Below are 16,430 nucleotides of genomic sequence, written 5' to 3' on the forward strand. Positions count from 1 at the left end.
ATAGGTACCTAATGTGATCTTTCAAATGATATCTTAAAGATTACAATTGGTAAAACAACAGCAAGCTCTTATCCCAACCGCAGCACACCAATGTGAGAAGTTGGCCTGATATGTGATGCCCACTTTTCTAGTGGGCACCCTGTTTCAGTCCAAACAACCCTTATGGTGATGGTTGTAAAGTCAACCTTATAGACCAGCTATCCTAGTAAGTAGCATGAAAAAGCAGTCTTAGGCTAATATTTCAGAGAGCATGTGAAGCCAATTGTTTTACCAATAATAACCCCTTGATTGCAAAATGAAAGGACACCACACAAGGTATATATCAAATATATATGTATTTATTACTAACACTACCCCTCTGCACTCTTTATGAGGTCAGAGTTCGAGATACAGCACAAGTGACTCAATCAGCATACCATAAGTTGCACAAATAAAATTCTGCCCCAGGGGCCTCACAAACCATATACTAAGTAAGTGGTATAAGAACCACCTCAGAACAGGTGAATAGGCCTAGGGCCTAGGGAATCACTGTGACTACACTGAACAACCACAGGTTAGGAAGTAGGAGTCTCACAGGATGCTTGTGCCGTGTCTAAACACACATGCAGGTTCTCATAGGCTTTCAATGGGAACATAAAAGTTAGAAACTAGTTGATTTCAGACAGTCCGGGTGGACTTGCGGGGAAACCCAGTTAAAACAGGAACTTGGATAGTTATCCCCCACGGGAGCACCGGAGTACTCGAGTTACCTCAACCAGGGAAGCCGGGTGCATAGGTGTAAAGTCGTGTCGGGTTTCGTTGTCGATTCCTATGGAGAGCTGCAAGAAGATGCTCCAGGCGACCAGGAGGAAGATGTTCGGATGGATCCAAGGGTGGATCGGAGAAGTGAAGAACCTGAAAGCAGAGGGGACAGAGTCTGGGTCACTAGCCAGTGACCAGGAAGGAACCAGGAAGGAACCAGGCGATGTTGAGCTGCAAACAGGTGAAGAAGTGAAGCTTGTCTCTGCAGCCACGTGGACCAAGAGGCGTCAACGACGACCAGGAGCTGGATACGGACTGTCTCACAAAGGCTCTCGCTGTTGGCGGTGTCGGCTTCCAGATTGGAGTCAACAAGCCTTGGCAAAGGCAACCCACGCAGGAAGTGAAGATTGGCTTCTTGTACAGACCAGCAAGGTCTGTGGAGCTTCCCCTTTACAGGAAAGCAAGAGCAAGCCCAGAGCAACCAGGCAAGCAGCATTGTTTCAAAATGGAGTCTTTAAGATGGCCACTAGCCAGCGGGCTAGCAACCGCAAAGACGCGTCGAGAGGAAATGCAAGAGCAGGCCCCACACGGCACTCGTGGAGGGCTGAGCTTCGGTGTTGGGGCTTCTCAAGTCCCAATGCACAACTTCGAGGATGCCTCAGAAGCTGCACAGTTTAGCAAAGAGCAAAATGGTCAGGTGTCCGGTCGCACGTCTCTCGTGTCTGCCACGGGTCTCAGCTTTGCTTGAGGTGTGGGCCGGGTTCGGAGAAGTCTGGAAGTCCAGTCCTGTGAAGCAGAGTCGTCGGGATCCTTCGGAAGCGTCGACAAAGCAAACCGGCAATTCGCTAGGGGGTGCCTGTTTGCACAGGGTGGTCACTCCTTGACCACAAGGGAGATTCTTCAGTCTTCTAGTTGCAGTAGAACGTCGAAGGTCCAGAGTTTCGGTTCAGAGCTTCAGTTCAGGATAATCTAAAGTCTCTAGACTCAGCCTCTACCTATATACTAATCAAAGGGGCTGGATTACCTGCTAGGTCTCTCCCATGGGTGGGACCAGGGAAGTGGGTGGTTACACCCCTTTCCCTTTGTCCAGTTTCGGGCCAGAGCTGGGGCTGGAGTGCCCCAGCAACTGGTTTCAACCGGACTATGCATGGAGCACCTTGTGTGCCCCAGGCAGTGTCTCATTTCATTCAGCCCTCCCTGCCCCAATACACTATGGCCTGTCTGCTGTGGTGCTAGCACCTCCCAAGACAGGAAACCTACTTTCCAAGCCTCCCTCGCTGGAAGGGCTCCCAGCAGCAGGAGGTCAGACTTGTGTCTGTGGCAGCAGCTTCTATTTTGTGATGCTGAGGCTCTGGTTAACTTTAACCGGGATTAACAGGAACAACATGCCTTCTCCCTCTAGAAGGGTGGAATGCTACCCCCGTCACCAGAACTGGCGAGGGGGTAGTATTCCAAAGCATATGACACCTTACACGACATGTTTTGATAAAGCCATACCAAAGTTAGCATTAACTGCGAGGATTATAATGCACTTAAGAGTATATGGTATTGCTATATCATAGGACAGCTATAAGGACATGGCTCTGAGAGCTGCAGACCGGCTCAGCTCATGCTAGAGCACCATCTCACATAAAACCAAGCACTCTGCCTTCAGGATTGTTACGGCCTGCCATAGGAGTAACTTATTGGTATATATGTGTCTACATGTAATGATCGGTATAGGGATACTATACCTAAGCAAGGGGTGATTACACGACCTTGCCCCAGGTGAGTCATCAGCCAGTTGTGTCAATGTGGAGGGCCAGCCAGGGGTGGCATAATACATGCTGCAGCCCCTGGTAGGCCTTGGATGCACCTATGCCCTGGGTACCTAAGGTACACTATACACGGGCTCATAAGGTGACCCAATGTCTAATTGGAGATGTACCTAATGTACATGGAGTCCATTTTACAGTGAGAGCAGATAGCCTGGGGCCCTGATTAGCAGGATCCCAGGCCAACTAAGTTGAAAACCAGCTAAACACTCGGCAAAAATTTGGGGTAACCATATAGTCAGATATCCACCTTCCAACAAAGATAGCCTTCCGGTGGCAATAACATCTGCCCAGAGGGTCTGTAAGCTACAGGCTTTTACATCCAGGGCCGGACTGGCTACTGTGCGTTTTGGTATGCTGCCAGGCTGGGGGCTGATTTCACTGTGATGGGGGCTGATTTCATTGATGGGGACCTGCCTGTGCTTTTAAATAAACAAAGCAAAACTAATGCTTTTAAGCACACGCAGGTCCCCATCAACAAAATCAGCCCCCAACTTTGCAGCTCACCAAAACGCCCGGTAGCCAGTCCGGCCCTATTTACATCTAAGCCTCCTTCACCCTGCTTACTTTTTTTACGCTCTGCCTCATCCCTGCAAGGAAGAGGACCGACTTCACCTTCTGGACCCATAAAGAGCTTTTGTAGGAGGCTGGCTCAGTATATAGTGTCTACCTATGGTGAGGTCCCTGATAACCAAATCTCATAAGGGTTGGCTGTGGAGATCTTGTACATTTACCACATAGTCAATCAGCAAGCTTTCACACAAGAAAGAACCACACAACTGTTTACAAAAATACAGTAGTATTTATTATCCTACACTAATAACTAACTTGGTATATCTCCTAGCCAGGGATATCAAATACACATAAGGAATACTTCAAAAACAGGTAAGTAGCATAGGAAAATGCATGGGGTCCTATAGGAAGTGGTATAAGAGGTAAGTACCAAAACATGACTGTTACTAAATGATCGAGAAGCCCAGGGGTAGCAAGGAACCACCAAAGGTGAGTAGCTAGGAACTCCAAGATGCCTGGGTGTAGAGTGGTTACATCAGGTCAGTCAAACATCCATAGGTTAACACAGGGTAAGTTGCAGTTGATATTTTCATGTTTCTGGACCCTTTCTAAAGCACCCTGAAGACACCAAGTGGATCAGGGGAGGTTGGAGACCCACCCCACCTGTGGAACCAGGATACCTACACCAGGAAGCCTGGGTGCATAGGTGCGAAGTAGTGTCAGACCCACCCATAGGAGCCAAAAAGGGTCTAGGAAGTCCGGCAGTTGCAGGGACTTGTGGACCAGGACGGTGGAACCCAAACGTGGATTCTGACCAAGAATTACCTCAAAGCAGAGGGGACCGAGTCCAAACCACCCGGATGTGTCCATCCATAAGGAGCAGGAGCACAATGCCACCGCTTGTCAGAGGTACTTGCTGAAGTGTGACAGTCTTGGTGAAGCAGCTTTGGAGCCCAAGTGCTGATGCAGGAGCACAGAAGCTGTCCCACGTCTGATAAAGAATGTAGGAAAGTCAGTGGTCCGCAGAACCACCACCAAGTGTTGGCAACCCCAACAGTCGAGGTAAAGGAGAAAGATGTTTGGATGCACCCCAGCTAGGTCTCTGGGACTAAGCCAGCAAGGGTAAGTCAGGGCCGGCCTGCAGCACACACGAGAGCTAGCAGGAATCGTTAGAGTCCCTGCCCCCCCCCCCCCAGGCCCCCCACCCCCGAGGACCCTCTGACAGTAGGCACAGAGAGTCTCCGCGAAGCGTCAGCAACACACAGTAGATGGAGATCCACGGTGCAGAGGACACAAGCATAACATCGCTCGTGGAGCTGTGTGAGGCTGGGGCTTTTTTGAGCTTGAAGCTCTTCTGGTAAGAGAGTCAACAAGCCTTGGTGATGGCAGACAGACGCAGTGCACAGGGAGGCAGTTCAAGTCGGCTTGAAAGGGATTACTGCCGTCCAAGTTGCAGGGAAGACTGGTCAGGCCTTTTGGGAGCCAACAAGCCACCACCTATGTTGCAGAGCCGTGAGATGTCTGTGGGACAACGGGATCAGCAAACGGGTTGTCGGTGTAGAGGTGCGTGCTGATGCGGGGAAGTGACTCCTTCGCTCTAAGGGAGATTGCTTCTTGCTTGGATGCATGCAGAGTCCTTGCTGACTCAGAGGATGCTGGCCACGGAGTTGCAGAAACTCGAAGAGCATGGAGACAAAGCTTCAGCAGGAGTCTTCCCGCCAAGAGTAGTCTTAACTTTGGACCTGGCTCGAAGAAGCAAAAAAGTACCAGTGTTCACTAGCAGAAGAGTCTTTAGATCTTAAGAAGACAGGAAGTTGGTTCTTGAAGATGTTGTCTGGACAAATCTAAGGGCCCACCCTCAGGGGAGCCCTTAAGTAACCCAAAAAGGGGGAAGGATTTCTTTTGTGGTGACCAACCTATCAGGGGAGGTCAGGGACGCTACTCAGCTGGCCCTGTCAAGTGGCCACCTGAAGGAGCTCTTGGCACCTCCCTAATGAGGAGCTGGACAGGGGGGTAGACACTCTGCTGTCCTTTGTTTTGTTTCGTGCTTGAGCGGGAGCCAAGTGCCAAACTGGTTTATGCAACGAGCCCCCCAGTACATGGTATCATGCAACTAACACTAGAATCGTTGTAGTTGCCCGATTCCAACATGTTTGATACCAAACATGACATGGTTCGGGCAGCCATTATATAGTTGGACATCTCGACTTAACAGTGTCCCACAACATAGCTTAAAATGACTGTCCTGCACTTACAAAGCCCATAGAATGGAGTCCGGAGTTTGTAGGGGTACCTCTGCTCATGCAGGGGTACCCACATACTTAGAACCATGCATCCTGCCCTTGGACTGAAGGTCCTACCTTAGGGGTGACTTATAGGTTTGAAGTGCAATGAATGGATGTAAGGAAAACCTTATATCTGAAGTGAAAGTTGCGTACACCATTTGCCACTGATTGCGATGGCAGCTCTGCAAACAGTTTGCATGGGCTCCAGTGGGTTGCGCTATACATGCTGCGGCCCTTGGGAGACATCTGGTGTACCAATGCCCTGGGTATCTCAGTACCATATACTAGGGACATTCCCCCAGATCTAAAGCTGCAACCTTTACGTTATTACATGGAGTTCTGGTCCTGAACATCTGCCAGGCGGCAACGTCGGCTTCCTTGGACAAGTTTACGAAGCACTACTGCCTGGACAGTCGGGTCCATACGGATGGGCCTTTTTGCCCTTTAAGTCCTTCAGGACTTCCGCACGTGAAATTGCTCAACAGAACCACCTGCTTGGGTATGTATTCTAAAGTAAGGAATATGTGGCTAGAAGTCTTTTTCAGATGAACAAGTAACTTACCTTCAGTTATGCCTTACCTGGTAGAGACTATCGAGCTGCATCTACCCTACTGACCCACCCTTCCTCACAACTCTACGAACGTATGACGCCTATATAGGCACTACGCACATCCCTTCCGTGGTAGATGCCGCCACGTGGGGCAGAACAATTCCTCCTACCGGGGCTCAGAAGTGCTGCTCAAGAAAAATTTCCAGATCCAGTCTGACACCTAGGGGTAATTCTAATGTAAGCAATATGCGGCTGGATAGAGTCTCTACCAGATAAGGCATTAACAAAGGTAAGCAAGTTGTTCCTTAATGTGCATATGTATTGCATTTACAGATTTGCCGCCTTAAGTTCTTTAATGGTTATAAGAAAAAGGCCAGCAAGGGATTTTGTTCTATTACTATTTGTCAGCGTTATCTGAAAGAAACACGTTAGTGTTAGATTCCTTACCTTAGAATATCCCCAGGCGTCAGTCTGGATCTGGAAACTTTTGCTTAGCAGTACCCCTGCGCGTCGGTAGGCGTCGTCTGCAGGCGTCCCCTGCGGCTCCGCGTCCGTCGTCGGCGTCGTGCGCCGTGATGACGTCGCTGGAGTATATAGACCCCGCCTCCGCGCGCTGACGTCAGTTCTTCTTTTTTCCGCGCCAGCAAGCGCAGATCCAAAGAGCAGTACTCCGGTCTTTTGACCAACTTTATTATAACTTCTAATCTCTTTTTGGTGCCTGGTAGGATGCCCGGTTTCAAGAATTGTGACGGTTGTGACCGCACGATGTCGGTCACGGACCATCACCGACTCTGTCTCCGGTGCCTGGGCCCCGACCACGACGTGGACGCCTGCGTCGACTGCCGGGCTCTCACTAACAAGGCTAGACGGGAGCGGTCCCGCAAGCTGCTTGAGCTCCGGGTGTCCGCCCCGCGTCGGGAGCGGTCCCGGTCCGGCCGGAGGTCCAGGGAGCGTTCGAGGGAGCGGTCGCGGAGCCGCACCGAGCGCTCCGGAAGTCGTCACCATTCGTCGGGCTCTTCAGGTAAGAAACACAAGAAGTCGGGGCGTCGTCATCGTACCCCCGACTCCCCCCGACGTTCGCGCGACGCGGCTGGGGGTTCGGGTGACCCCAACCCTGCGGCTCCGCGAGAGTCGCCGGCGCGGCCTGCCCCATACCCTCCGGTCCCTGGGCACGGTGCGACGCCTGAGGAGATTGAGGCGTTCCTCATGGCCATGAGGGCGCTCAGTTCTCCGACGGGACCTACGGCGCCTTCGGGCCCAGTGCTACCGTCTGGATGGCCCTAGCGGGTCGGGTGTCCCGGACTCTACGCCATCGGGTGCTCCAGCCCCGGTGCCGCCGACGGCTCCGACCCCGGCGCCGCAGGGGCCTTCCGGGTCGACGCCGGCTGGCCATCCGGCCGGGCCGGCGCCGATTCCATTGGGGTTACCCCCGACGCCGTCCCCGCGCGGCGCCGGTTCTCCTATGCCGGCTTCGGCCGGCGCCGGGGCTCCTATGCCGGCTCCGGGCGGCGTCGTCCCCATACCTTCCCCGAATCCGGACGCGGAGTCGGACCGACGTCGCTCGACGCCGGGCTCGACGCCGATGGGGCCTGTGAACCCCGAGGAGCCGGTCTACATCGTTGACTCCGAGTATGGAGATGATGAAGAGTACGGAGAAGGTTGGGAGGGGTCCGAGGACCCTCTGTCACGAGAGTGCCAGTATGACCCGGACTGGACAGGTGATTTGGGGGATGCCAGTGGTCTGGACGACTCTCCTAACCCTGGTTTTGTCTCTCCTCCTTCCGTGGCGTCGGAGGAGGGAGCTGCATATTCAGTGGTGCTGATGAGGGCTGCCAAGGCCTTACACCTTGAGCACCCCGTCGCGGCCGTGAGGCCTAACATCCTCACTGAGGTCTTCAAACCGCAGTCATGCCCACAGGAGCCACTGCTGCCGTTTAACGAAGCCTTGTAAGACGTTCTGTTTGGCACGTGGTCCAGGCCCGCTTCAGGTTCGCCTGTTGATCGGAACGTGGCCAGACGCCACCGTCCTTGTCCGGACGACCCCAAATTCCTGTCCACCCATCCCACCCCCGAGAGTCTGGTGATCCTGGCCTCTACCTCCCAGACCGCATTCCCGTCGGCCCCGCCCGATCGGGAATCCAAGAGGTATGACCAGTATGGCAAGAAGGTCTTCTCGTCCCTGAGTTTGGGACTGCGGTCTTGCAACACCGCTTGCCTCTTGGGCCGCTACACCCACTCTGTGTGGGATACGGTCGCGGACCTGCTGCCAGAATGCCCCATGGAGGTGAGGGCAAAACTTGGCAAGGCTGTGGCTGAGGGCCGAAACGCAGCTAAGTATTCTATACGGTGTGATCTTGATACGACCGACTCGCTAGGCAGAGCGATGTCCACGACGGTGGCGATTCGTCGCCACGCCTGGCTGAGATCCGCCAACTTTTCGGCAGATGTCCAAAATGCCTTGATGGACATGCCGTTCGATGGCTGTCGCCTGTTTGGTGACAAGGCGGACCACGCGCTGGAACGCTACAAGGACTCCAGGGTCACGGCCAAGTCCTTGGGTCTCTCGACCCAGCGCCAGCAAACGGGTTCGTTTCGCTCCTTTCGTGGCCAAGGAAGGGGCGTCCCCACACGTGCTGCCAGCCACGCGCCACAACAATCCTTTCAACGCGGTGGCGGCCGTGGAAACCGCCGTGGCGGCGGTCGGGGTCAACGGCGGGGTCAGGCCACACCTCCCCCCGCAGCATCTGCCTCCAAATCCTCCTAGTCCGTGCTTTCGGCCCCATGTGACGCCAGTGGGTGGCAGGGTTCGCCATCACCACGCTCACTGGCGCACAATTACGTCGGACAGGTGGGTGCCGCAACTCGTCCGAAGGGGCTACTCCCTCCCCTTCGAGACCACTCCTCCAGCCATGCCACCGCAGAACCACCGTGTGTCGGGGGACCACTTGACGCTTCTGCAGGAGGAAGTTACGGCCCTCTTGGCCAAGGGGGCCATCGAGCACGTTCCTGGGCCAGAAGTAGGACGTGGTTGCTATTCCCACTACTTTCTGGTACCCAAGAAGGACAAAGGGGGCCTACGTCCTATCTTGGATCTAAGGAACGTCAACGGCTTCCTCCGGAAGGAGAAGTTCAAGATGTTGACGTTAGCTCAGGTCTTGGCTGCTCTAGACCCGCAAGACTGGATGGTAGCGTTGGACTTGCAGGATGCGTATTTTCACATCCCCGTCCTGCCGGCCCACCGGCGTTACCTGCGGTTCACGGTAGGCCAATAGCACTTTCAGTTTATCGTGCTCCCCTTCGGCCTTACCAGCGCCCCACGGGTGTTCACAAAGGTGATGGCGGTGGTCGCAGCCCATCTGCGCAGGTTGGTGGTTTCAGTCTTCCCCTACCTAGACGACTGGTTGTTGAAGGCGGGCTCGCCCCAGACAGTCGTCCACCACCTTCAGATGACGGCAGACCTCTTGCACGACCTGGGGTTCTCCATCAATGTGCCTAAATCACACCTGTGTCCCTCTCAAAAGCTCCTTTTCATCGGAGCGGTTCTGGACTCGGCACAGTTTCGGGTTTATCCTCCGGAACGACGGGTCCGGGATATTCAGGGTTTGATTCCTATCTTTCAGCCGCTATCCCGGGTTTCGGTCAGGTGGACGCTGCGGCTGCTGGGACTGATGGCTTCCTGCATCCTTCTGGTGCATCACGCCCGGTGGCGGATGCGGGCTCTGCAGTGGGACCTGAAGTTTCAGTGGGCCCAGCATCAGGGCAACTTGTCCGACCACGTCTTGATCTCGGAGGGCACTGCGAGATAACTGCAGTGGTGGCTTACGGACCGCGATTGGGTCAGTGGCAGATCCCTCTCCCTTCCCCAACCGGAGCACGTGGTCGTGACGGACGCGTCACTCCAGGGCTGGGGTGGCCACTTGGGAGAGGCAGAGATCAGAGGCATCTGGTCTCTGGCGGAGTCCCGGCTCCATATCAACCTGTTGGAGCTACGGGCGATTCGTCTAGCACTGAAGGCATTCCTCCCCTTTGTCAACGGGAGTGTAGTGCAAGTGTTCACCGACAACACCACCGCCATGTGGTACTGCAACAAACAGGGCGGAGTGGGGTCGTGGACCCTTTGCCAGGAGGCTCTGCGCCTCTGGCAGTGGCTGGAACGTCAGGGCGTGACTTTGACGGTTCAACACCTGGCAGGTTCTCTGAACGCCAGGGCGGACGAACTCAGCCGTCGGTGCTCGATGGATCACGAATGGCGTCTGAACTCGGACGTGGCGCAAGGCCTCTTTCTGCAATGGGGAGAGCCTTGGTTAGATCTATTCGCCACAGAAGAGAACGCGCAATGTCATCAGTTCTGCGCGTTGGAGTTTCCAAGACGGCACTCGCACAGCGACGCCTTTCGGCGCGAGTGGAGTTGCGGTCTGTTATACGCCTTTCCGCCTATACCACTTCTGCCCAGAGTGCTGAAGAAGATCAGGCGCGACCGGGCCCAAGTTATCCTTGTGGCTCCGGACTGGGCTCGAAGGTACTGGTATCCCGAGCTACTCAGCATGTCAGTCGGTCCCCCGATTCCCCAGCCCCTTCAGGAGGACCTTCTGTTGCAGCAGCAGGGGACGGTCCTCCACCCGAACCTGTCCAGTCTCCACCTCCATGCTTGGAGATTGAGCGGCGGCAGTTGAGGCCATTTGACTTGCCTCCTGAAGTCTGTGATGTAATTCTGGCAGCCAGGCGTCCCTCCACAAAGTCGGTACACGCCTGTCGGTGGAACAGATTTGTGGCATGGTGCACAGCAAAGGCTGTGGATCCTCTTTCTGCCCCTCTTTCCGAGGTTCTTCTTTTTCTTCTCTATCTTGCCCAGCAGGGCTCTGCTCTGGGCACTATCAAGGGCTACCTTTCGGCCCTTTCGGCCTTTCTAAGGCTTCCTGATCAGCCTTCTTTGTTCAAGTCCCCAATTGTAACGAGATTCTTGAAGGGCATCACACACATGTATCCACCTGTTCCGTTTGTGATGCCTCAGTGGGACTTGAACCTGGTTCTAACCTTTTTGATGTGTGCTCCCTTTGAGCCCCTTCATTCTTGTCCTCTCCGTCTCCTGACTTTAAAGACGGCTTTCCTGGTTGCCATCACCTCTGCCAGGAGAGTGAGTGAGCTCCAGGCTCTTTCTGTCCAACCCCCTTTCATGTCCATTCATCCTGACAAGGTGGTTCTAAGGACTAGGCCTTCTTTCCTGCCCAAAGTAGTTTCTGCTTTTCACATCGGGTAGTCCATCACCCTCCCCTCCTTCTTCCCGCCTCCGCATCCCTCAAAGGATGAAGAGCTGCTCCATCGTCTGGACCCAAAACGTGCGCTTTCATTTTATATGGATCGCACACGCCAGTTCCGGGTGGATGACCAACTGTTTGTTGGCTACGTGGGTGCGAAGAAGGGACGGGCGGTGTGTAAACGAACCATCTCTCGGTGGGTCGTTCTGTGCATCAAAGAGTGCTATTCTTTGGCTCGGAAGGAGCCTCCTGTTGGGCTGAGGGCCCATTCCACTCGGGCCACGGCGGCTACTACTGCCCTGGGCCGGGGAGTCCCTTTGCAGGACATTTGCCAGGCAGCTACGTGGGCCTCGCTGCACACATTTGCGAGGCACTACTGCCTGGACAGTCAAGTCCGGAGAGATGGCTTCTTTGGCCGTTCTGTCCTCCAGGACTTTCTGGTGTAGGAATGTATTGGTTCGCAGACCCACCACCGGGGTGGTATTGCTGGGGTATCTATTCTAAGGTAAGGAATCTAACACTAACGTGTTTCTTTCAGATGAACAAGTTACTTACCTTCGGTAACGATATATCTGTAAGAAACATTAGTTAGTGTTAGATTCCTTACCGAACCCACCCATCCTCCCCGTTCTGCGAACTGATACCTAGGGTTAAGGACATCCCTTTCAGGGCCCTAGTTTCAAATGGCACCAGTGTTGGTTCTCTCATGGCTCTGCGTTTTCTGGCGCGGAAAATCTGTGTACAAAGAACTGACGTCAGCGCGCGGAGGCGGCGTCTATATACTCCAGCGACGTCATCACGGCGCACGACGCCGACGACGGACGCGGAGCCGCAGGGGACGCCTGCAGACGACGCCTACCGACGCGCAGGGGTACTGCTACGCAAAAGTTTCCGGATCCAGACTGACGCCTGGGGATATTCTAAGGTAAGGAATCTAACACTAACTAATGTTTCTTACAGATATATCGTTACCGAAGGTAAGTAACTTGTTCGTTAGGGCCTGTTATGAAAATCAAGGTTCCTAAAACTGTTCTTAGTCAGTAGCTGTAGTGAATCATTAACTTCAGACAAAGAGTCACAAAAGATCAATAAATACAGTGTTACCACACTAACACAGTAAATAAATGCAAAGACCAGGGTTTTATATTGTCTGAAGATTATTATTTGTTTTCAAGACAAAGAATATTTTTATAAAAAAGAAGAAAACTTTCTTATAAAATAGGGTACGTACATAGGTATTAGTTAGATATTCAAGGTGTAGGTTATTTCCTCCTTTGATATATCTAAGCAAAAAGTCCAGACTGCTAACACAAAATAACACAATGATTTCAACTAAAAATCAGAAGAAAATCAAAGATGATACAATGGATCACATGCAGAGTTGGACTAGATAGTCGACGTTTCGGTCTTTTAAGGTATTTTTCATAAGACCATCATCAGGACAAAGAAATTCTACATACAGTAGATGACCCTCTGTGAAAAAAACATTATGTTACAATATATTCAGACCTGGTTAAAAACTATACAAAATTCAGTTCGAACAATCTATACTTTTATATTAATTAGAGCCTTTTACTAAATGCTTGTGAAGTCGGTGTGGCGACTGCAAAAGGTAGGCGAAACAGATTATTTATCTATCTTTTAATCAAAATCAATGTCATTGAATTAACAGTGAAGACTCACTTTTACTCAAGTAGAGATAAATCCTCTCTCTATTCAAAAAGACAACAGCAATTCCAATGGTTTTGGTGATGAGAAGCAAAGAAATTAATCATTTTGTGCCAGAATTACTGCAAAAAAGGGGGGGGCAACCAATAAGATATCAACCCATTACAGTTTTGAAACAGGCAATGCCATGGATTGTCAAAAAAGAAGGGACAGTTTATTCATTTACCTCGTGTCATAAGCTGAAGTGATTTCAATGAGAGCTTCATGTAAAACATGCATAAAATTATAAAGCTGCAGTTTGAATAAGCATAATACATTGCAAGCCTAAAATGCTTATTTCTTTATTTAACTAGAACCTAACGGTCGTCCTCTCACCGATCAGCAAGTATTGGATACTTTGTTGAACATTTGAAATCACTTCAGCTTATGACACGAAGTAAATGAATAAACTGTCCCTTCTTTTTTGACAATCCATGGCATTGCCTGTTTCAAAACTGTAATGGGTAGATATCTTATCGGTTGCCCCCCCTTTTTTTGCAGTAATTCTGGCACAAAAGGATTAATTTCTTTGCTTCTCATCACCAAAACCATTGGAATTGCTATTGTCTTTTTGAATAGAGAGAGGATTTATCTCTACTTGAGTAAAAGTGAGTCTTCACTGTTGTTAATTCAATGACATTGATTTTGATTAAAAGATAGATAAATAATCTGTTTCGCCTACCTTTTGCAGTCGCCACACCGACTTCACAAGAATTTAGTAAAAGGCTCTAATTAATATAAAAGTATAGATTGTTCGAACTGAATTTTGTATAGTTTTTAACCAGGTCTGAATATATTGTAACATAATGTTTTTTTTTTTTCACAGAGGGTCATCTACTGTATGTAGAATTTCTTTGTCCTGATGATGGTCTTATGAAAAATTCCTTAAAAGACCGAAACGTCGACTATCTAGCCCAACTCTGCATGTGATCCATTGTATCATCTTTGATTTTCTTCTTATTTTTAGTTTTGTGTTATTTTGTGTTAGCAGTCTGGACTTTTTGCTTAGATATATCAAAGGAGGAAATAACCTACACCTTGAATATCTAACTAATACCTATGTATGTACCCTATTTTATAAGAATGTTTTCTTCTTTTTTATAAAAATATTCTTTGTCTTGAAAACAAATAATAATCTTCAGACAATATAAAACCCTGGTCTTTGCATTTATTTACTGTGTTAGTGTGGTAACACTGTATTTATTGATCTTTTGTGACTCTTTGCCTGAATTTAATGATTCACTACAGCTACTGTCTAAGAACAGTTTTAGGAACCTTGATTTTCATAACAGGCCCTAACAACGCTGACAAATAGTAATAGAACAAAATCTCTTGCTGGCCTTTTTCTTATAACAAGTATTGCCCGAGCCCGCAAGGGTATATTGGGTTGCTCACCTACATATCTTGTTTAAGTTCTTTAATACCATTTTTATATCCCACTTAACTCTTCACCTTTTGTCACCATATTTAGCTTCTTAGTCCAATGCGAGGCAGTACTCTCAAAATAGTGACTGACCCACAGAATAATTAATATAGAACTTTGAGAGTTACAGCAGAGAAGCCTTAAAATGAGAGCCTAATTAGGAAACCTTTACATATTCACATAAACCACACTGATCTTTTTCCAGAAGACATTTTTTCTCAAACTTCTGTCATTCCCTCTTTTAATTTCTAAAATTGCTTTGCTAATTGTACAATTTTCTTTCCTTTTCCTATTTTCACTAACTGTAGCTGTACTCCTCTCTTGACCTGTCTGTCAGTAGTAGAATCCTTGATGATTTTTTGGTACAGACTTTAAGAAACAACTACAGGTTCAAACTCAAACGAACATTTTCTTTCTAGAAAAACAACCATGACAACCATAAAATCGGGGCTAATGACGTTCTCAAAACCAACTCTCCTTTTAAAATCTAATTTATTTTTCAGTGCTGTGATATATTGATTCAAAATACACAAGGAAATCTAAACACCCGACAAATTAAATAATCATCTATAGCCATAATTTAGTTAATGTATAAGTAGTCATCTCAAATCTCCTCCCCATTAAGTACAGTATAAGAGCTAAATTTGAAATACTCTGAATGTCTTCTCAAACCTCCACCTTTACTTAAATAACATTTCATTCGATTCCCCGGACCAACCTGCACAACATGGAGACATTATTTAATTGTAATACTTTTATATCAACACGAGTCAAATTACAGTACCCTTGCTTAATAAATATGAACTGAGTGCTTGATATCTTTAGCCATACACATCCCAACTTCTTACTTTGCAGTGATTAAAATGCTCTCCATAAAGGATGCATATTGACAAATGAGAAAATACATGAACAAAACTCTTTTATAATCTGGTAAAAGATAAGATGTTGATTTCAGTTCAAGATTGGCAGTAATTCCTTCATATGATTGTGGTGTAGCCTCCACTTCTGATCTTGCAATTGTTGCTACATGGTATAGTAATTGTGACATTTAACAGCATTAAAACGATTCCAAGTACTCCTCGGCAATGTTCTGTTGCCAGATTATTCTCCGATTCATCCTTTATTCCCTATAATGGTTTTTCTAACAGAACATATTCCACCCTAATAATTTGTGTCTCTATAATTTCCGAACATGCATCCTCTCTTCCAGTTATGTAGCCATATTTGCTTCATAAAAGTGTATATTCCAACATGTTGGTGTAAATAAACTATTGCTGTTGCTGAAGTAGTCATTTAGCTAGATAACTGAATTTAGAAGACGTCTATGGTCTGAATTTGTCTCACAATTTTTCTACAGCAGGGGTCTTCAACCTTTTTCTATAATAAGAGCTAATTTATGTTTAACAAAATCACCCCAAGCAACCGATATTATTAGTGTTGTAATAGTGGCCATGTCATACAAGATTACATTAATGGCCACCAATTGCAACATTACTAGCAGTAATCCGTCTGCACATCAGGCAGGGTTGCCAGCAATCATGTGAAAAGAGACTGTACATTTTAAATGCACCTACATGGTTAATAGGTAGGCATAGCTGCAATGTGTCTAATACCAATGTTATTATTTCTTACTCAAATATGAGCTTTAAATCTATTTTGGAAAAAAAAAGCTATTTTTCTGCAAACATCAGTTTAAGAGTTTTGAAAAGGCACATGATTTCATCTAGAATACACATTCTCACGTTCGTTTTTCATATTTTAATTCTTCCAAATAAAAGCTTCTAAATTTGTAAGCTGGGCTTCACACAGAAGAGCTAACTATAGGTTGCTACAGAGCTACTGTAGCTCACGAGCTACTCGTTGCAGAAGCCTGACCTAGACAGTTTAGTAAAGGAACTGGAAAGTAAATGCTTCTCCATTACTGTGTTGTGTCCTCTTTTTAAAGTACAAACAGAACTCTAGAAACCAAATACAGAAAGGCTGTATGTATCTTCCTACAAAGAAACAGTTATCCCTCTACCCTCCTGCATAGAGCATTTTGGCCATGGAGCCTGCACAATAAATGGTTTGAGGGGGGTCAGGAATGTAACCTGACACATGGCATGAAGCAGATCTATGATTATGTGCTAACTGTAGTTTCCT

General features: G+C 48.9%; 1 protein-coding gene across 2 annotated transcripts in view; it reads left to right on the forward strand.

Moving 5' to 3' along the window:
• The window catches only part of DMXL2 (Dmx like 2), a 2,078,996-nt gene that overhangs the window by 1,628,062 nt on the left and 434,504 nt on the right, over positions 1 to 16,430 (forward strand). The window lies entirely within an intron of this gene.

The sequence above is a fragment of the Lissotriton vulgaris genome, chromosome 2_1 (assembly GCF_964263255.1).
Source record: "Lissotriton vulgaris chromosome 2_1, aLisVul1.2, whole genome shotgun sequence".
NCBI lineage: Eukaryota > Metazoa > Chordata > Amphibia > Caudata > Salamandridae > Lissotriton > Lissotriton vulgaris.